A 23,526-nucleotide genomic window follows, 5' to 3' on the forward strand; every position below is an offset into this window, starting at 1 on the left:
GATCTTGCTAGCATGTTTAACTTATTCTCTGTAAAGAAACAGAAAATTCAAAAACCCTTCCAAAAATGATTCAGAATAGTTTACTTAAAATTTTTAATGCTTATCACAGTTTGCACCCTACCACATGATGGAACTTTTCTTTGGTATCACATTATTAGTAGTATTTCCTCTTCCACACATAAACCACTAAATTAGCTAATTCATGCTGATCCAATAAACAGAACTGATGTATGAACATTTTGAAATATAATTGTTTAGCCACAAATTATCATACAAAATCCATTGCACTTCACTTTCCTTCATTCATAATAGCAGCCACTGATTTCAGGAGGAGCAAAACAGTCCAAAATTTCATGTTGTCAGTTATTTTGGACTATTACAGAACCTGCTAGAAATAAATATTTAATTTTTTTTTTTTTTTCCTTTTAAGGCTGCACTCCATAAACTGTACAACCAACAGCCTCAATAATAAATTTCATGAGCACTTTTAGGCCCTACTGTTCAAAGTGCTTTCAAGCCTGGTTAGCTTTATGCAAGCAAGGGCTCCTTATTTATATCTCAAAAGAACTACTCCTACACTAAAAGTTACATGTACGTACATGCATTTGTGTTTCATAGAATAAGGGCCTTAGTCCTGCAGGGTTATTTATTTTGAATCAATTATTCTAGGCTCTTGAAGGCAACATCTTTAGTACTGCCAATGAACTCTGGAAAGCAGGGGTCCCTGTTCTCAGTATAATGACAAGCAACCTTCAGTTCCAGCACCTTACAAAGAGCTGCTCATCTGCAGATGCTCATTTTATGTACTTGTAGCTGAGAGATGCCATTCAGCTCCTCTTGTAACAAAGCCAGTTTTGCAAAAACCTTGGAGCCAGCAGCACAGACCTCCAGCTGTCCTTGGCAGGTGTCAGCAGACACAAGGTTTCCACACCAAACCCAACTGTCCAGCTCAAATCCCCTCCCTTGGCTGTCTTCCTTTCCATGGAAGCATTTTAACATGGCCTGGCAGATCAGTATTGGGGTGGGTTCAGCTGCTGGGGAAGCACAGGCCAATAGTTACATCCATTTATTCATTCACTGCCTTCTAAGGAGCAATAAGGTCACAGGACAACCTCAAGGAACCACAGAGGTGTTCAAATTAAAAACAACTTGCTGCAGTCTTGGGGAAATTTCTGCAGACATCTTCCAGTCCCTTCACTTTGGAGTGACTTATTCCCTCTCCCCAGCTCCTCCAAGCCCTCCTGCTGTTTCTGAGCTAAATCCCCTGCCTAGGTGATTACACAGAAATGTTGCACCCATGGAATTTCCTGGCCCAAGAGACTCAGTGCCTGCAGAGCTGTTCTATAACATCTCTGACGTGTAGGAACAGTTGACATAACACACAATAGGTGTGTTACAGCCTCGAAACACAGTAAAATGTGTTCACCTAAGAGTAGGCAGCACTGAAGAGAATGGACTGAAATCACCCACTTGGTATTCCCCCCAAGACTGAGGACATGCCTCAGCTGTTGATGACACCACCTGCCTGGGGACTAGGTAATTTTGTGTTCACTGCTTAAACTTAGACTTGGCCTGTGCCAGTCTGCAATAAACAATAACTCTATTCTCTTCTGCATGAGACATTTTTAGCTGATCAGGGTGCCCATCTCTGTCAAACCATCCATGTTTGGCTCAGAACCTGGGCACTGTGTTTTCCAGGCTGCCTATGGGAAGGCACATTGCCCTGCTTGAGTCCTTCACTGTCCTTTCTGGTCACCTCTGCAAAATTAAACCCATCCCAGCAAGCTGTCATAGGAGAACACTTACTGGTAGCTCCCACCTTTCTGTAAATTCCTGGGTTTTGCACATTCCATTCTGTATTTCTAAATTTAAATCTACATCTATGTGTGTTTAAATACATGCACAGATAATCACACTCCTGTATTCCCACACATATTTATGTGCACACACACAAACCTGCTTCAATGACTTGCAAAGGCAGAAAGGCAAACTGGTTTGCTTCCAAAATTAAAAAAAAAAAAAAAAAAAAAAAAAAAAAAAAAAAAAAAGACTTGCAAGATACAATGGAAAATCTCTCCTGGGTAAACTACCTATTCCATCACATAAAAGAAAATTTACTTGCTAAAGCCCTTGTTGAAACCTTGATGTCATCTTTTGCTTAGACCAAAGATCCAAGACTTTAAATTTTTATTCCCAACATATTCATTAATTCTTGTAACCACAGATTAAGTACCCAGTTATCATTATCAGCCTCTAAATGAACCTTCAAAATCCTAGAAAAGTAGCATTAGACACTTAGTTTCCTGCAATTACCAGGCCTTTTCCATTAAGCCTTTGCATCTTTCCTTTAACATTGTGAGGAACATTAAATCTGGCTGGAAGAATGGGAAGAAGAACATATGCCCAGTGAACACAGCTAGGCTATATCACAATACAAATATTTAATTTTCTAAAGAATTGCCAATAACTACAATAATTTTTAAGGAGTATGTAATATTTTACCCTATTTGGTTTATCAGTTAGCATATATATAATATATGTATAGCATAATATATAATGCAAAAAATGAGCTTCTTTTAATTACCTTGAAAATTGAAAATCTAAGAAAACAATATAAGAGAATAGAGTATGTGTAAATTGTTATTTTGTTGTTGGGTTGTTTTTTTTTTTACTACTAAGAAATGGAACTGACAATCAGGCTTAAAACCAAATTTGCTACAATCATTTCTCAAGGGAATCAGAAATTAATTTCTTATTCAAATATATGTGTTGAACATGGGCAACCATGACTAAAGCACCTGTCTGGGAGATGTACACTACCTGCTTTCTTCAGCAACCTCTGGCCCACACTTTGTTTACACACAGCAAAGATAAAAACATAATAAAAACCTATAGAAGTCTTTTTTACTTAACAGGTTTAATTACGGTTACTTTGGGGATGGTAAAAAATGTGTCTAGCTTGTCTCTTAAATCTACATTCAAACTATTTCAAAGTTAATCAGAGGTGAGTAATGGTTCAGAAATCTCTTGAATAATAAAGTATAACAACTTAGAGCACAAAAACAGCCCTCAAAGAAAAGAGTGGGGAGTACTTCACTTCACTGCAAGTAACAGTTGAGTATATTTTATGAGCACTGTAACAACTACCATGCCCTTGAGACTGTACAGTTCTGAATTGCTAATATAATTTGTAGGCGGAAAATTAGGACAAAATGCAGTAACATTTCAAGTACAGTCTCACAGTATTTTAAAATTTTATGAAGTATAAGGACTAGGTTAATATGAAATGAGTCATGTTTTTAAGAGAGGCATAATATAGATCAGTATCTTAAATCATAACTAAAATGACACTCAACCACTACAAAATAAAAAGAAAACAGAGTAGCTTTTTGCTGGAAAAAGGTCAACAATAACAATAAAGACTTAACAACACCAGAAAATGCTGAGAGCATTGCTCATTTCAGGACTGAGAAGTCAAAATACCAGTCTGAATGACCAGGCAAACACAAGTTCTTCCTCACACAATTCACTCCAAAATAATATAAACTCTACTCATATCAACTCTGAGCCTAAAAACCAGACTATTAAACAATATACATGCTTGGTGCAGATCTTCTGATTACAGAGGTATATTTGCTTTACTTTGTGACAAATATATTACATTTCACTCCATGATGTCTTTGGGACTTAACAGAATTGCTTACTACCTCAAAAAGTAAAGGAGTTACATCCAAGCAAACTCTCTTTGAGCATCACTTTCCTCACAGGGTAAAGACAGTGGAGCTGCAAAGCCATCCATGAGGCTGCAATTGATTTACATATTCTTTAGATCCATTTCCACATGCAAACCAAAGGAAACCAGCTCTGCTCTCAGACCCAAAATTGAATTTTCAAAACAAGCAGTTCAAAATCTTACCCCTTTAACTTCTGTACTGAGCACAATGATCTAGAGATGCCTCAAATACAGAACTCACACTGGAACTTCATGCATTAAATTCTTAAGACTAATGTTGAAGGTACCACTCTTGTACACCTCAACTCTGACAACACAAGATACCAAAACTGCTAAAAAGAGGTTGTTTGATCAAAGCTGAAATAGTAAATTCCAGTCCTTCCCTTCAGCCTCAGCTCTGCTTTCCATCTCCACAGCTCTCAGGAAGCACCAGCAAACCATAAAGACAGCCTGAAAATATGAATTTGCAATAGTCTCTAGCACTGATGTTCCAGAGATGGAATAAGAAGATTGCCCCTTTCTACAGAAGCTAAGATTTTAACTTCACTGGTCTTACACTGACAAATGGAATGAAGTAAAATGCACCTGACAGTGCAGAGCTGGTTTAGGTTTTTTTCTGGGAAAAGCTGTTAGTATTGAAACAAACTGCAGAGAGCACCCAAGTGGGGTTAACAGAACACTCAGCTTGGCTACAGCTCACCCCAAACAGGCTCTTGGCAAAAGAGGAAGCAACACCAGTTACCAAGAGGATGAGCTATGCTACTGTCAAGTCACACTTCTCACCTCAAAATTAACATGCTGCCCTACTTTCCACAGGATAAAACCAGGTGCAATTGTAATATCTTTGTCATAATGATCTAGATGTTCCTTAAAAAAATGAAAATAATCCACTTGAATACTAAAAAGTAGTTACTCTAAAAATACTGTTTGCAGTGTAAGCCTGCTAATGGCATGTGTGCAGAGAGAAACCACTCCAGCTTCAGTCAGTTGAAAAGGTACTTACCATTGGCAGTGCATTGATATGCAGAAGTTTTCCTTTCAGGTGCCTCTTGCCACAGAAGGGTGATGCTGACAGGGAAATAAGGAGACAAAATAAGGGATGTTAGTATGGATTATTTTGAAAACTGTGCTGTTAACACACAGTAAAATGTTATCATTTAACCCTCCTGGCTCTCCCAGTTCCTGGAGCTGAGCGTTCCCACCGCATTTGCTCAGACCTGGAGCAGAGCTGGGGCACAGCACGGAGCTGGAGCTTTGCACTCACCCTGCCCTCCCCACATCCCAAAGCTGGCTCCTGGGGGAGCCTGGCACACAGAGCTTGGACCAAACACTGGATGAACATCTGCACCACCAGGCTCTGGATGGTCACACCACTCAGCAGGATGCACACCCCAAAACCTTGCTAGAAGCATCCCAATGTCTGCATTTTGCTTCAGCTCTACACAAAAAGCTTCAGGAAGGCAACTAACTAGGCAACTTATAGCATTGCCAAATTTCTTCTGGAAATAAACCATGGCCACCCACATCTAACCATTTTTTGAAAAGCCCCAAACAGAAATCAACATTCCAGTGGTATGACTTCCAAAATGGTTACATCCTCTGTGAAGCAGTGAAAGGAAAAGAAAACTGTTTTCCTCACACATCTTGCACTAAATAACTCAATTTATATACACAGGTGTGCCCATGAGCCCAAAGAGTTACCAACTGCAGCACTGACCTCAGTAATTAAAAAAAAAAAACAAACACCAGCTCATACTAATTTCTAGCAACACTTGACAACATGAAAATAACAAATCTTCCTAGTGCAAAATTCAAGGCAAATCTTGCCCACCTTTAAAACCCAAACGAAAACATAATCCAAACAAATCCACACTCTTATATTTTAGTAATTTTCTTTACACATCATTAATAATTTTATGCAACCAACAATAAAATAACTAAGTATAACCACACAGCTTTTGATATCCAAATATGAGGTAACTCTATCCACTGCACCATTCATTTTTATTTAGGTGTGACAAACGATTTTTATCCACACTAATATTCCTGAGTGGTTGCCCTCCATACAAATACTTGCCAGACAACTTTTCTTTAGGACATAATCTAATCGCCCACTCAAAGAGCAGGAAGGGTGACAGATGGACATGGGTGACTAATGAAGTATTACCAGACTATTTTTAGATTAAATTCTTGACCAAGCATCTGCAACCTGTGGTCAAAAAACTTTTACTATGAGTAAAGAATAACTATGGTTTGTGGGACTCATGATCAACACGAGGTTCTCACGTGCAATTTTCAAGTTCAACTAGCAGGAAATAATTCATTATAGAGTCATTTTTGGACCCATCCAGAGAGGGGGAAAAAAAAAAAAAAAAAAAAAAAAAAAAAAAAAAAAAAAAAAAAAGCTGCAGCATTTGGGCTTATTTTATTCTTAGAAGATCCCACAAGGCAGGCAGAAACATCACCTTCACAGTGCAAGCAAGAGGCACTGCAGAGGAATGCAAGAATGCTGGGAATTGAAAGAATTTGCAAACTGCTCTTATTTCCCTGCTCAGTTGTACTAGTGCTGCAGAAAATATGTAAATAGGCTGAGTGAAACTCCACTCCTCAAGAGGTACAGTATCCTCTGCAAGGCTGCTCAGAAAGGTTTTTTCCCACAGCTGGAGCTGCTAACCAGCTGAGAAGAGAAAGCTTTAACACCCGCTCTGCAGAGCCCATAAAAACATTATTTGCTTATAACAGGAGTTCTCCCTAAAACTAGAACAAAACAGCAAGCTACCAACACTCTTTTGAGAACAGTCTAAATCATGACAAAAGCTGTGGGCAGAGAAAGGCAGAGGAGGGCTGCTTCCCCCTTCCAAGCGTGATGCTTGGTTTGGGTTATTCCATTTGGGAAGGAACGTTGCAAACATAAATAAAGGAATGACTGCACAAACATAAACCATTTTCTTCAAGGAAAAAAAGGCTTTCTTCAGTACACACTGCCCAAACTGTCTCCTTCCAACACCTCTCTGCCCTTGTGCAATCTCAAGTGCAGTACTCATCACTGAAGCCAGAGAGGGAAACCTTTCTGCCTGATCCGTGGAAGAGGATTCTTGTCCTTTGCTTTACATCTAAACAGGGCAGTGACACGGAAAGAAGCTGGAAGCAAAGACTCAAGAGAGCAGAGAATGAGAAAAGAAAGGGTTCACTGACTTCACTTCATTCCTCACTCAATGTTAATTGGTTTTAGGCTCCAGTTTTAAATAAGAGTTCTTGAAGCAATGTGTAAACATTTAGAAAACTCTGCAATGTCCTTTTTCAAAATCAATTGCTGAGGACAAATGCCTCATCAGCAGCTTTTTTTTCTTTCCAAATTTATCTTACTGGATTTTGGCATGTACCTTGAAACAATGCAGGTGACAGTTATAATTTATTGATTTCAGACTATCTCTCACCTTTATATTCCAACATGTCCCGGTGATTTAAACAGGTGCCCAGATGCAGTAACAGCTATACTGTATGACACTCAAAAATATTCCACCAGATGCCCTTTAAGTTGACAAGGTACAACTGGGGAATGCACAGAAGCTTGTAAATTTGGATCCTCCCTTCCTGGAGGGGCTGGGAATGGCTCACCACTGCCTGGTGACTAACATGTTCAACAGCAATTGAAAACTGCTCCACTCAGCTTGAAAAGAAAGATGATTTTGCCTGTGTGCACTGACACACATGTGCTCAGAGCTAGTGCTTACTGCCTTGTCCACACCAGTGTTTTCTGCACAAAATGACACACCTGATGCTCATGTTCCTTGGAGATTCGGGGCCAAACTCAGTACAACACCCATCTCCCTGTGAGAGCATCCTATCCTGCTGTGGTGTACAGAGACCTTAAACCCAGCTCCTTAAACCCAGCCCAGATCACACTCCAGCCTTATGAGCCAGGCAGTTCCCACCTGCAGGGCCAGAAATAAGATGCCAAACCACCTTCACCAAGGCAGCAAACACCACCCAGGCTGCTGCACAGACTGGGCTGCTGCTATCAACCAAATAATAATCGTGTGGTACAAAGACAGCCAGAGATAAAAACAAACCTGGCACCAACACAGTGACAGATCTGGTTATCAACACACAGACCAGATGCACACTCATGTTAGTCCTTACCTGCCTCCAAACACAACCAGTTCAAAGCAAGGATTTCTCTAAATGCTACTTGCAGAAATATTTAACCATTGCTATTGGTGCTACTTTCTCCTTCCCAGACATTGCACTGGGTTTGTGCTACATCTAAACTGGCATTTTTTTGTGTGAGCTTTGAATTGCCCCTGTTCCTTGTGTGAACTTGTGCACTTGTGGTTTTTTTCTAATCCTCTTAGGATCACACCGGTTATACTACTTTCTGAGATTTTGGTGCTATTTGAGCTCTAACAACAAATTTAGTTGTTAGATGTTGTGCTTTCCAAATCACAAAAGCCTTCTAAGGACACAGTATCTTTTCTTCTAAATTATCCTTGAGTATCTTGTTTTTATCTGGATTCAGTATCAGGAAAAAGTATCCCAATCAAGATAGAATTAAAAATAACTAAATCCTGGATATTACCCTCGGTAACAAGGCTGCAAAAAACATGAGACAATAATTTTAAAAGCCTAAATTGAAAACTAATCACTCCATTGAATTCTTCCTTTCATTTGGTTAATAGGCACATACAAAACTAATGGTGATTCTACCCCTGCTTGGAACATAAACAGAGAAAACCAAAGTTACTTCTTTTAATCACAGTTCCACAGTGATGTATGGCAATTTTTTTAAAGCAATTCAGCATGTCTGCAACAACATCTGCTTTTCAGATCTGACAGAGAGGCTAAACTGAGACAAATACAAACTCAGAAAACTCAGGGGAAACAAATACATACAAGTGTGTGTGGGGGGAAACCAGCATCACACAGAAGGCATTGTTAAAAGCTGTCAATACCTGAAACTGGTAGGTAGCAATAGGGCTCCTAGTGACAAGATAACATGCACAGACTGCTCCAGAACGCCACTCTGGGAGCACGGCGTGGGCGAGGATGTGTTACAAGAAGCCTCATCAGGAGGCACTGAAAGATCTGCCCAGAGACATATCCACACAAATTCCTAGACTCTACCTGAAACAGCTCTTCTCTGTTAATTGAGAAGTTTTTATTTGTTCTTTTACCTTTATTCCATCAGAAATGTAGAAAAATCTGATGTAATTTCCAGATGTTTCAAAGAAGAAATGCTTAAGTTGTACATTACTACCACATTAAAGCTGCAACTTTCCACACTTCAGGAATATAGAACAAGCACCTGTGTGTCTAGGGACATATGTGAATCAGCTGCTAAAACAAAAGGTATCTGAGGGGATAAAGAGTAAGAACTGGCCAAGCAGACAAGCACTGTTCTGGAGAAAAGTTCATCCAGATACAGAAACCACTCGTTGTAAACCCACAGAAACAGGATTCACTGTGCAATGAGAAACACAGGACAAGTCAGACCAGAGCAAAAGAATACTGCAGGAGTTTACACAACAATTCCTGTAACAGTCAAAAATTAATGCAATCACAGAAAATAGCTCATAGCCCACTGAAAGGGAAGGAAGCTGAATTGCTGGAGAGGAAACCAGCTCAGCCAACTCCACTAAAAACCCATAATGCACCCCAGTAACCTTGCCAATGCCAAGCAGCTGGCAGCACCATTTCACTTGAAGGGCATTTAAATGAAATTCATTAGCAAGAAATCCAATTCACGTAAACTGGAAGTTAGAAGGTCCTAGAGAATGACGTTAAACCCAATCTAGACTGGGAAAAAGCATAAGGAGTTATTACTGAAAGCACTATTACGCCAAAGGACCTTAAAGCACCCACAAAACCCCACCTTCCCAGACTGCTACCTGCAGGATGGGGGCCCACCTGTGAAAATTCAAGGTAGTTTCCAATTTGTGGAGCTTTTCCTCTGAAAATAGTGGACACGATGACTACTGACATATTGATCAAAACAGTAGCTTCAGCCTTCTCCAGCTCACTAAACCAGCTCAGCTGCCCTGGTGAGTGAGAATCCTTCCCTTCTCCACTCAGACCCAGTTAACTCAGATGATCCTTCACAGCTGAAGGAAGGCAGCGGCTGCTTTTGTCAAAATGGAAATGTGTTTGCAGAGAACTGATAGTTGCAAGGTTAGAAGGACTTTTAAATTGGTCTCCAATGTGGGGATATGGAACAAAGCTCATACCACTTTCCTGGGAAAACCACCTTCTTCTGCTAACAGTGCCTGCCTCATCTGTGTTTTCAGAACAATATATTCTGCTTTGGGATTCACAGTAGCCTTGCAGAAGAATTTATCTAGATTATGGCAAGCTTAATTTACTGAATTAATTAAAATTCTGTCTCAAATATATCATGATTCAGGGAGGTGGGACACGTTTTACGCAGACATCACGTTTGGAACTAGGCTCAAAATGTTTAAATAAGGAAATCTCCCAAAACAACAAAAGGAATTGTGTTATTTTCAACCTCAGTGAGGGAACCACCATGGGAACCCTGGCTGGGTTTCCCTCAGGGTTGGTACCACTACCACCTTTAGTTCTTTGGGCACCCAGAAGTCAAACAGGGCATTCTTTCAGAGTAACAGCTGAGATCTACATTTTTGCCAAGCCAAGCTAAGGAGCTGCTGAGGACTTTCAGACAATGCAGTGGGGCTTGGTTTGTGCTGCAGGAGGTGTTTGCAGACAGCCTGACGTCAGCAGGCTCAAGCTGTCCTGCTGTGGCCACTGACCCTGAACGCTGCGTACACCAGCGGTGCTGAAGTGACACTCCCTGCCTGAGGACACAGGAGGAAGGCTGGTTGCCTTCTGTCTGCCCACTGCAGGAATAACTCCCAGGATTCCTGCCCTTGCAGCAAAGGGTCAGGTTTAAAAACAAAGGTATTGCAAAATGTTCTTAAAAATCTACTTTGCTTGTGATAGTGGGTATGTGATAATAGTAGCATTAGAGGCTGAAGAGTTAGGATCCAAGAATTCCTTTAAAATAGCCCTCACAGTTATGAGTTACTTCTAAAGCTCAAAAGCACTTAAAAATCCACAGGTATGAAAACATTTTTCGGAAAACTTTAAGTTGTACCAGAGGCCAAAAGCAAAGTTTGCGTTGGGGCTTGGGCTCATACACTCCAGGTGTTCCTGGGATACAGCTCCACTAAAATAAGGTGTTTATAATGTGTTCCAGATTCTTCCTAAAATTATTATTTTGCGCAAAGCCAGAGAAAAACACAAGCCTCTCACACTGCCAAGAAAAGGTTAACATGGAATGCCCTAAAATCATCAATTAAATGCATCAAGGAATACTTTTTTTCTTTAATACTGATCAACAAAAGCTGCTGCACTTCTGCTTACAGTTCCCTCTCATTTCCCCACGAACCTTCAAAACTGAGTGACACCTGAAGCACAATGTACTCAGGCAGCTGTATCACCTTCCCAAACAAGTACTGTGTCTTGGCCATATTTTCACACAAATAAGCTACAGATGAAGTTCCTCCTGTGCAGGTAAACCCTGTGACTAAGTAGCAGACAAGTTGCCCAAGACCAAGCAACACAAGGATTTTTTTCCTTTTCCCCAATCTTCACACAATGCCATCATTAGACAATATCATCTTCCCTACAACCTTTGGCCTCTGCTCTTTCCATCACTTCTCTAACAGCAATTTTGCAACCTCACGTGAGGGCTCTGATTCACAAAGAGTTAAAACCCACCTGGAGAGGGCTGCCCTTGTTCAAGCACAGGTTATCCAGCCACCCCTGCTAAAAGGACAGCTCATTCTTACACAGCAGCTACTGAGCTGTGACAAATTGCAGAGCAGGGCATAGGAGAAAAGTGCTTCTCATTACCAGGGCAAGCGTTCCTGTCTCCTGAGAAAGGAAACTTTCCCTGCAGCAGGGGAACTCACTCCCAAATGAGCTGTCTCTTGTCCCTAAGAGCTCAGAGGTGTGGCTCACCTGAAGCGTTTGGTTTAGCTTTGTGCTCAAGTCACATCCTAGCCAAGATCTAATTGCTATTGCATGGGGAGACCTCAGTCTACCCTCATCTACCCTATCCCAGCTGGGTGTTCTCAACACTTCCTTTCCTCTTAAAAAAAAAATAAAAAAAAATTAACAGTTTTCTTCCACTCAGCTCTTGAAGCATCCCACTGCAGGGTCAGAGGAGGACAGAACTGGCTCAAGGAAGGAAGAGGGAACACAGCCCTGAAAGGGAAGAAATGCAGCAGCAGCACTGCCCTATAGCTCCATCATCAAAATAGGTGTTTCCAAAGGATGCCTGGTGCCTTGGACAGCAAAAGGGAGCCCAGCACAAAAAGCTCTCAGCAAACAATGATGTACAAGGTATGGGCTGAACCAGAAACAGCACAAACACTAACTGTATAAAACATGTGTCTGTTATTCTGTTGTTTTTTCAAACCATTCAGATACCAGAGCTGTTTGTCTGTCACACTGACTGAATAGCAAAATAGTTGCATCAATATTAACTTGTACATGGAGTAAGAGACACCAAAACCTGTTCCAAAGAATAATGAGCTTACAGTACAGAGAAACATAGCAAAATATTTACTTTAGCACTATGGTCAGGGAGAACAGCATCTATTAAATAAATGGACTAAAGTCATTAATCAACAGCAGCATATTAAGCAAATATAATCATGCCACCTTTTATTTCTTTTAACAACAGGACTTAAGCATGACCAAGGAAAACATGTATTTGATTCATCAAAGGCAACACATTCAAAAGAACTGATGAGCATCAGGAAAGGAAACCACAGCAGAGAAGTCTTACAAAGATCATCAACTAGGCCAGGATTAACTGGTAACAACCTAACAGTGCCCTTATTCGAGCCTGTGGTAAGCAGTAAAGAGGGTTTGGCTCTATGTATACACTTGAACTATTAAACTCTCCACCTCTGGGATAAACCTAGGTGGTCTATCCTGAAATTAAAAAAAAAAAAAAAAAAAACAACAAAAAATCCTTCAAAAATATTGTTTGATATGTTAATTAACATTTCGATTATGTTGGTTTTCCTTTTTGTAGGAAAAGGTTTTTCCCTATTGAAAATGAGTGTAAAAAACCCCTAAGCAAACTTAATTTGTTGCCAAAATGAGTGAAGTCAATATTTTTACTTCACTGGAAATATTTTCTGTTGGATTTCCTATGGTCATTGCAGCTGTACAGCTCAATTTATATCCCTTTGAACCTATGTGTTACACATACAGAGCAACACACAGCAGGTGTTTATCCTACAAACAAGTGGAAGTGAGATTAGATAACCTATTACATGCTTTATAAACAGTTAAAAAGCAGAAAAAAAGAATGTTGATGTTTGTTAAGGGATCAGTCTCAAGTACAGCTATGCAACATCACCAACAGGAGAAAATACAGAAATTTCACATGAGCAAACGTCAAGGGCAAAAAAAAAAACCTTAGGTTTGTCTGGTGAAGATGGGGTAGCTGCAAATACATTTTAAATAACCAGGAAAAACTTCCCCATAACAAAACCATTCAGCTAAATAAAATAAAGTTAAGAAAAACTCCCAGTGCCATGGGGCTTCTGTTATTTTAAACAAGAGTAGTAAGGACTCTGGAAGGAGTAATTCTGCCTAAGGAGAAAGATTAGTGTATAGTGTTTGATCTAACAGGGCTTTTCCCTTTCTTTACTTTTTGATCCTTATCTTGATTGTTTCACACCAGGAATCTGAAACTGGCTGAGCTGTGCATCCTGCAAATCTCGTTCAAACTGGAATAGGCTGGGGATAGGATTTCACCCTTTGGGAATTTCATTTACAGAACTCTGCCTCTGCAGTCACCTACAGAATTCTCATTCTCTGTATCTGCTGTCAGAGCTTCATGAAACCAGTGAGTTTGGGACTTTTTTTTCTATTTTTTAAGCCAACTCACATTTATCAATGTGATCTATAAGACTGGTCAGAGAAGATAACAAACTCAAGACCTCTGTTCTTGGTCTTCAGGAAATAAAACTTCCTTAATCTTTCAACTTGTTAAAGATTGAAAATTTACCCATATCTTAATATTAAAATATGCCAGGTAGGTACCATCACTGAGGTGATTATTCACTAAAGCATCCACAGACCAGCCCAGTTTGCATTTCTTAAAAAGAAAAAAAAATGTGATATTTATAAACTTTAAAAAAAAAATTAAAAAAAAAAATTAAAAAAAGCTATGCTTCCATTTTAGTTCTTTTAATTGATGGAGAACGAACAGAAGGCCTGTAAATTTTGCTGCTTTCTTTTGTGATCATGCTAACATACATTGGTTAACCAAGGAAGCAAGTGAACAAATGCTCAGGGGAGGAGTACCAAACATACTTGTCAAAAATACTCCACCTAGCAAAAGTATTTCCCCTCAGTGTCAAACACTAAATATTGGGGTCTGGTTCATCTCCAAACAGAACACTGTAGATATTATTTCAGTCACACCTAGTCAAGGGCTTTTCTTCCCTGTTTTCTTGAGGATACGTTTATGCCATGCTTTTCCAAGTCAGTGGCAGAATGTTGAAATGGAACAGTAAGAGGTATTTAGCACTAATAAATACACAATAAATATACAGCACAGAGTAATAAATGCACAGGATTTGACAGCCCATAAATGATGCATCTTCCATCATCAACAAGTAATAAAACCCCAGGTTTACAAGCTGCTGCACTTCAGAAGAGATTGTTTACTGGATCAGATAAAAACAAGGTTCAATACATATATTTTTTGGTTGTATGACATGGTACAGCTGCAATAATTTATCAGACTTTCTCTTGTGTCTTATCTTTCTTATCACTGCCTAAGGAATAAGCAAAATCTTAGAATTATAAAAAATCTCAAAACACTACCACACTTCTGACCCATTTAACATATCCCCTTCTTTTTTTACACCAGCTTTACCCAGAAATAAATCCACTTGCCATATTTGCCCAGGAATACTACTGCTGGACTGGCTTTGACACCTTTTCAGAGAAGTTTCCTTGATCCTCCTGGACTTGTAGCAGGCTGGGTGTGCTGACCACCTACACACTGACACTCCCTCTCCCACAAAAACAAAAAGGAGGCAGTTTTGCTAGCAACATCTGCAGACTGAGCAAGCTCAGTTGAAGAGCAATTAGCACTATTTGTTCTTTGGTCTAAGTTAAGATAATTTCCTTGAGGCATTTTTAGCTAATCCGTTAATTCAGTGATTTAGAAGACTTTACTAGTTTTATCTTTTTGTTCCTAGTATCTTCCCATAAAGCAGTAAAAATCAAACTATACTCACTTATTTCAGCCTGCACATAAAGAGTTAATTTTTATAACTTCATTGTGTAATGACTTCACTAAAAAATTCTTAACTGACTTGAACAATTGCCAGTCCTCAGAACAACACCTGCCAAAGATTCTTACCAAATTTTGCAGACAGAGGCTGCAAGGACCAGCCAGAGACCATCCCTAGGCAAGGCTGAGTGGATGAAGGGAGGCAAACAATTCATGCCAGAGAAGCAACAACAGCGTAAAGTGTCAGCAACACGTGTAGGAAAGTGATCTCCAGAGGCTGCCATCAGTGCATGGAATTCCTGTGTCCCAGCACAGGCTGCAGAGCCATAAAGGGTAAGATAAGGAAATAACCCTGGATTCCAGCAGCGTGGTGCAATGGAACACTGCAGCAGCTTCTCCTTTCTAATAGTCCCAAAAACTCTGCTCAAAATTGCTGAGGGGCCAATCTGACTTCACATGTAACCCTCCACGTACAAACACAGGTCACATCTCTCATGAGACACGTTTTAGGAAGGGAGGTGTATTTACAAAAGCATTAAAGCCAACATCTGTGTTTCTTTTGATTAACAAACCAGAGGTACTCCTGCTCATCCTTAGTCAGCAGCAGACTTGACCCACTGAGGTCATTTCAGCAGCCCTATCTCAGGCACTCCACCCAAACCCTTCTGAGGATTGTATTTTTCTCTTTTAAATTAACCAAATCTCTTGCAAAGAAAAGCTGTGGGCACTGCCCAAGATGAGCAGCTGAGTTACTCACAGCCAGAGAGACCCAAAAAACTTAAAAATTCTGGTAAAGACAGACACTTCCACGACATTATTATTAAATATGTTCAGAATTAAGAAAGATTAAAATACAAATCCCTACAGATACCACACAGTAAATATTAAACTGTGCTGCTCATTATTTTAACAACTAGAACAAAACACAACTAAATGATGGTGCCTAAAGAGAACTGGAGGGCAGTGTCTCCACTGGCTCCCCAGAGCAGGGCTGTGTCTCCTGCCCAGTGCTGCTAGGGAAGCAGATGAGAGAATACTATTTAGCATTTCTATTTATTCCTTTCAAAAACAGTGGGTTTTTTCATATTTGCAAAGAATTTCTATTTAAAAAAAAAAAAAAAAAAAGGCAATAAAAAAATCCTTTTGCAATTCTTCAACTGAAATTCTTCAGTGTTTTGACAACAGAACCCACTGCAGATATAGATGCTATAGAAATATCATGTCAAAACTGAGTTTAGATTTTTATTTCAAATTCATTTTAAAATTTTGGTGCCAAAATCTGATCAAAGCCACTAGACAAAAAAATTAGATAAATTAAATAATCAACTAAGCAATCAATGGAACTGCTGGAAATGACAGGCAGACTGTGCATGAACTAGAAGTGTTAAGTGGCCAGTTTTTACAGTGGCATACAAATTATTTTTAAGACCACAACTATTTTGCATTCAAGTGGCTCAGTGCTTTGTATGCACTCTGGACACTCAAGGATAAGAAATTTATCTGCCAGTTATGAGACTACAAACCCTCACTAATTCCAAAATACTGAACAACAAAATCAGTTCATTTCACTACTGTCAAAAGAGCACTTTTCCCTAGGTTGAAATGCAGAAGTTTCCCTTTTTATCCAGTCCACTGCAACAATAAACCAAGTGAAGATTTTTTTGCATTAGATACATACCTTCCTCTAAATGCAGTTTGAGGCAATAAATTAGAAACATGCTATTCATCAACATGCAACTTCCTAAAAAGTCATAAAAACTTAAATAATTTGTATAAATAAAGGTTATGTGCTTTAACAAAAGCAAAGCAAAGCAGCAAATCAGCCTGATTAGCAAAATAAATAGCACTTCTACTACAACAATTCAATCTTAGTGGGAAATCAAACATTTTAATAGATTGCAGCACAGTTATTTTCTTGACAAAGTTTGATTTCTCTAAACCCAAAGCAAAATTACAATCAATTACTTCAAACAAGGCCTTCTACCTGTTGATTAAATTGTTTTCCCTTCGATCCACCCTGAGCCTAGCAGACATTTCTTCTGGTATTTAAACAGCCAAAGGTGTAACTAAAAGCCTAAAATAACTCCTTAAAACAACATCTATAATCAGCATTGATATTCACTTCTTTAAAGAGAAAAAGATTTTGAATATGGCAGCAAAGCACACAGCACTAGGTAGTCCCTGTGCTTCTGGATGCAAGTGATGGAAAACAGATCCCAGGAAAATCCTACAGGACATATCCCACATCCTGATGTGCTTGGTGCTCCTTTGGAGGTAGAACAGTGAGCACCAAACAAACAAAGGAAATTTAATCATTCAATCCTGGGTAGGTTGGTTTTTTGTTTGTTTTTTTAAAGCTTAGCTTTACCATTGAATTTAAAACCAGCAAATATATGGAAATAAACCACAAAGTTGTATCCAGACTACAGCAACCTTCAGGTAATTATACTGAGAAAGAAAGAATAAGAGGGCAGTTGCCACAGGAAGTCACCTGACTTAACTGTGCCTGCAATTATTTTTGTATTCAGTATGCATTCAAACAAATTTTTTGTTTACATTTCCTTTCTGTAGCTCACTCCAGCAGTGCCACACTTGTTCTTGCTTCTGCAGGGAAGCATTCCCCCCAAATTCACTGTGGGTCTCCTAAAATCTCAGCTCATTGATAATTAATTTGTACATCTCATCCAGAAGTTTCTTACAGTGTCTCCTCTGTATCCCTTCTGAAACATCAGTAAGAAACAACAAAGCCTGGACCAAGAAGGCTGATTTTAACTACAAGCAATGTCAGAAGAATAATAAAGTTGTTCCCATTTGTACAGTAGCAAATAAGGAATCAATAATATAAAATACATACATTATAAAAAAATAAACCTCAGAAACACCTTCTGAATTTAAGCTTCATGGTCTTACACACTTCAAAAACATGAAAGGTCCTGAAAGATCAATACTACCCATAGGAATCTAAGGTGCAGAAATCCATAATTTGATTTTTTTTTTTAATATGGTAAATTGTACAGTAGCAAACACTCAGATAAATCAAAGATATCTCCATACAAGAAACAAAACAGGTTATAAATCCAGAATTTATAAACCTCCCATATCCTCAAATAGGGAATGTGGTGCAAAGAATATATTACAGAATTTGTTATCTAGTGGGCATGCAGGTATTTCTCATTTCAAGTAAAAACTTCTATTAAAGGAACATGATCTCTAAAGATTTATCTCTGGGTTTTCTCCCCCCCAGTACTGTTAATTTTTAATGAGCTTTCTGAAAATTCCCTTTGCATTGAATCTCACTGGCTGGGGATGCCAAAGGACCCTTTGATCAACAGACAGAACCCTTTTCCTAGTTTTGGAGGGATTTTACTCATGGAAACAACAAAAAATCCTTTTGATCATAGCACCAAAACTCTGATTTCAGGTCACTCCTGGTTTGGAGGCGTGGGGGCTCGTGTTGTGCCGAGTCACTGGTCCCTGGAGCAGCTGAGCAGGGTGGCACAGACGGGTCTGGGAGCATCAACTGGCATCCAACTGTCACCCTGGCCCCATAACATCCTAAAGGAGCCCCTTTGATCCACTCCAGTGCCTGAGAAACTTCCAAACAGGGCAGAGAGAATCTGCCAAGCCCTGCTGCACGTCCACAGACACTTGCTGGACTGTTTCTAAGAATGGGACACCATTTGGGAGAGCTAAGAAAGAAAACAACTCATTAGAGCACCAGGAGAAAATCCTTTTCTCTCAGGACACTGCTGTGCCATGGAATAGAAAATGCTATTAAACAAAAATGATCATCTGCAAACAAACACGAATAATTTGCTGAACAAAAAAATATCTTGCAGCTAAGAGACAATATAAATTACCATATGCAGACAACTAGGATGCCAAGGAGCAGGGACCTCACTGCCCAAAAAAAATACATCAGCAAATGCAGAAAGACTGTTACTGACTGTGTTTTGATTTCAGCAATAGAAATCTAAAATAATCTAAATTTGAGGATGTAATTGCCAAAAGGAAGAAACAAACAACACAGAAAAAGAATAATCAAGACTGGAGAAAAACAGATTATCAAAGGCACCTGCTATCACAAGAATAGAAATGAGATCTTCAGAAGCCCTGAAGGACTCCTTGCAGAAAAGACACAAGAAAAAGCATAAAAACCCCAAGAAAGTGATCATTACTGATTCGATCATTTTAGCATACAAACAGAGATGAACTAGGGATGGCAGAGACTGCCAAAGGGAACAAAACCCAAAAAGGAGAGGGGAGGGGTGTATACTCCTGTATTCCTCTTGCCTATGCCATGCCAGACACGTCCCCATTTTTCCAAGGCACCCAAAGCCCTGCAAGCTGTTTGGCTTTGGATGCAGCAGCTGCATCTCTCCCACACTGCCAGACCACAGAGCTCCAGGAGAACCAGGGCACGAGGGTGCAAACATCTGGGTGAGACAAACTTCATCTCCTCAAAGCCTTCCCCCACCCCAGCCCCAAGACAGCGTTATTTCTATTATTTTATTTCTGTTATTTCTTCCCTTGGAGCAGCAAACACTCCTCACCAGGCAAAGCAGGAGGCTCACTGTGCTTTTCTGCTCTGATCAGAGATGCTGACTCCATCCTTGCCCTGGCCTACACACTCTACAGAGCATCTCCCCCTAAGAGACTGCACTCCCAGAATATGGGCTGATCAAACACTGAATGCACAATGCATTTGATTCCCATATATTAATTATGTACCTCTAAATCATAACAATTTCTCTAATAATTTTCCTACAGAAGTTACAATTCCCACGAAAAGAAGATCCCCTTTGATGTCTGAGCGCTCTTCTGTATATATCAGAGACACAGTGTAAATATTATTTTACAACAAACAGAAATTCTATACATTTCTCCTCATTTGCAAGATGATCAAAACAAGTGAGAAGTTCTAAGGAGAGAACTTTAATTTTATTCATTCACCCCCTGCATCTGCCAGCTCCTTGAGTTCCTGCAGGAGCTCCTTAAGCCTTTGGAGAAACCAGAAGATCCTGCTGGGAAGGGATAGGGAGAGTGCACATTATTTAATAACCAAAAACCATGTGTGAGAGACCTTTCTGGTTTTATTTTTGGCACAACTTATCTGCTGGTAGAAAGACTGTATTTTAACACTGAGAGGAATGTAATGGGAAATTTATTTTAAGAATACAGTTCTAGCAGGTCATAAAGATTGTATCATTATCCTCCTTGGACAGTAATTGGCAATAAGAATACATGTTCTTCTTTAGTTTTTGTTCATTTGATGAGTTGAAAGAGAAATGGTGTTCATCCAACATGCTGTTTATTTAATATTCAGCTTTCCTGAACTCTTCTTATGCAAAGCACAAATGCTGACGATCAATTATTTTAGTAATCATAATTCATGCTCAAATTTTACACTCTGTAAACACATTATCATGACCACCACATTATGCATTTGAAAAATTCCAGTTGCAGCAACCCATACAAATGAGCACACTGCATTAGATTTACAGTAAAATTCTGTTCTGGCCAGACATACAAGGGGTTTTTTCATAACAGTAAAATGAATGAAGCACACATAAATGCTGAGTATTTTTCTATGCAGTGTACAAATGCACACATTCATACACAAACAGTCACAGCACTTGTTTCGAATTTCAAATAAAAGTGAAAAATATTTATACTTGTCCCTAACAAGAAATTATTTCAAATACTGGATTTAATGCTTTTAAAATTAAATTATTGGGTAGGATTGAGAAGTCAGGGAAGAGCTGCTGTCATTTTTGCAGGAAGATTTCCTATGAACTTCATCAGGTTGACAAGAATTAAGTTTTCCCAAAGCAACTGGTAGTTCTTTGGGAGCAATCTAGAACGCCCTCACACGTAGTGGGTGGCCTAATACATCCTGAAATGCAAGTCTATAATTAAATAAAAATTTGCAAAATTCAGTTTAGGCTTCTTATGGGAAGGCTTAATGCACATATAATTGGGGTGTAACACACTCTGCATTACATTTATTTCACTGATAAACCATAACTTTTCAAACCAATGTTTCATGGAAATGCTTAGAAAATAGTTTGATGCTACAAATAACAGTAAAAGGCTAAACAGGGAAGAAGTGGGCCTGCTGCTGCAGGAGGTGGATGATTTAGTGGCAGCAGATGGGAGATAAGGCTGAGGAATTCATATCAGGGATTATTTGATCTTGACCCATGGGACCAGATGGGCTCTGTCAAAGGGTTCAGAGAAGGTCACAGCAATGCCACAAAGTGGAGACTGAGGGGTCCTTAGTGGCTACAGAAAGGTTTTCTGCCACCCTCAAATAAAAAGGGTGTCACCCCAGTTTGTACCCCACAATATGGACTTATCCAGTCTGGGATGTGGCCAGTTGGATGAATGACCAAAAGATGGGTGGAAACACAGCTGGGCTCCAAACACAACAATTAATTCATGGGTCCTTCAGCAACTGAGAGGAGGAGGCCACAAAGTTGTTTAGAAGACTGGAACACCTCTGCTATGAAGCCATGGTGAGAGAGCTGGAGAAGAAAAAGCTTCAGAGAGACCTTAGAGCACCTTCCAGTACTTAAAGGGGACTTACAAAAAACCAGAGAGGGGCACATAGTGATGACAGGAAAGAGGGAATGCCTTTAAACAGACAGAGGGCAGGTTTACATAAGATATGAGGAAGAAATTGTTTCCTGTGAGGGGTTTCACTGGAACAGGTTTCCCACAGAAGACGTGGATGCCCCATCCCAGGAATTGTTCCAGGCCAAGTGGGTCCCTAATGTCCCTTCCATCACAAACCATTCTGTGCTGGCCAGGAGGCCACTAACACCTGGGATACTGCAGCCATTCTCCTGGGACCTGACCCACCCAAAAATCTCCACCAAGGGCTCAGAGGGAGCCCAGGAATGCACTCTCATCAAGCTGGGAGGCAGCACCAGTCTAGGGGCAACCAGCAGCTACAGCTGAGAACCACCTGTGGGTCTTGGCCAAGCACCCGCCAGGGGTGTTGTGTGCTCTTGGACATCTTGGCTCCTAGAATGGTTTATTCTGTCCATTCACTGCTATTGGCTTTAAAATCTTGATAACATTTTATAAAATAAATCTTTATAGAAAGCACAATTCCAGCACATTCATGTCCAGCATGTCCTGCTGGCTGTGGGTTTTTTTTGTTCCCAAAATGTGCACTTTGTCTTCAGAGAGAGCCAGTGCACAGCCTGCAGCAAAACAACTTAAAATTGTGATTCCTGTGTCTATAATTAAGCCACTATTGGCACTTTAAGGGGCACATTCTACAGTTCATGCTGCTAAAGTAAATACTGTGTGCATGAAAAAGTGCCACATGATGAGTGCAGTGAGCATCTATGCTTATTTGCCAAAGCAGCTCCTTGAGTTTGTATTTAATTCTAATTCGTTATCAAGCATCTTAAAAGTCAAGCAATTCAAACTCCCATAAATATATGTGACTATTTGAGTTTTCATTAATACAGTACTTAGCATGCAAAAACCAAATTAATTTATTTCTGCATGCAAAAACCAGAATGGGTTGGAAAAGCAGCACACACTCACACAGGCTTGGAACTGAGCAAACTGTTACAAATTTGCTGGAAAAATTGTATACTGGGCATATGTAATAGGCAATTTGTTAGCACATAATTGCTATTTCTAACCTAAACCAAGGCAAATCTATCCAAGAAGCATGTTCATATAAACACTGCATTTTATATATATGTATATAGGCACAAACACTCTTAAATATTTTATATAGAAGCACATTTTTGAAACATGAAAAGCAAAGCAAAGTGGGGACATAAAGAATCCAGCTTCATTTCTCCTAAATACCAAGGGAACTAAACATGTGCACCCACACTAACCAATGGTACCCCAAGTTATCCTCTGCCAGGAGAAAGAACAGCAGCTGCACAAAGCTGGAGATTAAACTGTGAACATCCAGGGGGGAGAAAAAAAAAAAAAGAAGAGGCAAGAACCTTTAACATGACTGTCTTCCCAAGCTTGAACAGCAGCCCTACCTTCACCCCATCCCACCTTGCCAATGTTCAAATAGGTAACATTCATAATTGTATGCTGACATATTCTAATTGTGTGAGCACCAGGCTGCTAATCAAACCTTTATGGAGATAAAAATCAGAGTTGTTAAAAGGAATTCTCTTAAAAATTCAGGTTTAAACCACATCCTGAGGTGAAAATTTAATTTGGTAGGGTGATGCTTATAGTGTTCCTAGAATTTTGCAATACCTGCAAAATACCTTCCTTTTGTTAAGTATCTGCTTAGTACAGAACTTCTTCATACAATGAAACTCAATCTCCTAACAAAAATATGAAAAACTATCATAAACATTCACAAATCAAGGTTAAAAAAAGACTTTATGACATGTATCTGAGCAATACTTGAGAGATTCCAGGAATATTCTGTGAAAAAAATACTTGTGTTTATTTTGGACATCACCTTCTATTTTTATGTGATGCCTTTAGTCTTTGCATTAGAGTAACC

General features: G+C 39.5%; 1 protein-coding gene across 11 annotated transcripts in view; it reads right to left on the reverse strand.

The window, feature by feature from the left end:
- Positions 1 to 23,526, reverse strand: part of TBL1XR1 (TBL1X/Y related 1) — a 107,326-nt gene that overhangs the window by 57,042 nt on the left and 26,758 nt on the right. For all 11 annotated transcript variants that reach the window (XR_008841179.1, XR_008841178.1, XR_008841175.1 and 8 more), the window contains exon 2: positions 4,737 to 4,801. The gene's annotated coding sequence lies outside the window, so the exon portion shown is untranslated. The remainder of the gene's footprint in view (positions 1 to 4,736; positions 4,802 to 23,526) is intronic.

Source organism: Oenanthe melanoleuca, chromosome 9, assembly GCF_029582105.1.
Source record: "Oenanthe melanoleuca isolate GR-GAL-2019-014 chromosome 9, OMel1.0, whole genome shotgun sequence".
Lineage (NCBI taxonomy): Eukaryota > Metazoa > Chordata > Aves > Passeriformes > Muscicapidae > Oenanthe > Oenanthe melanoleuca.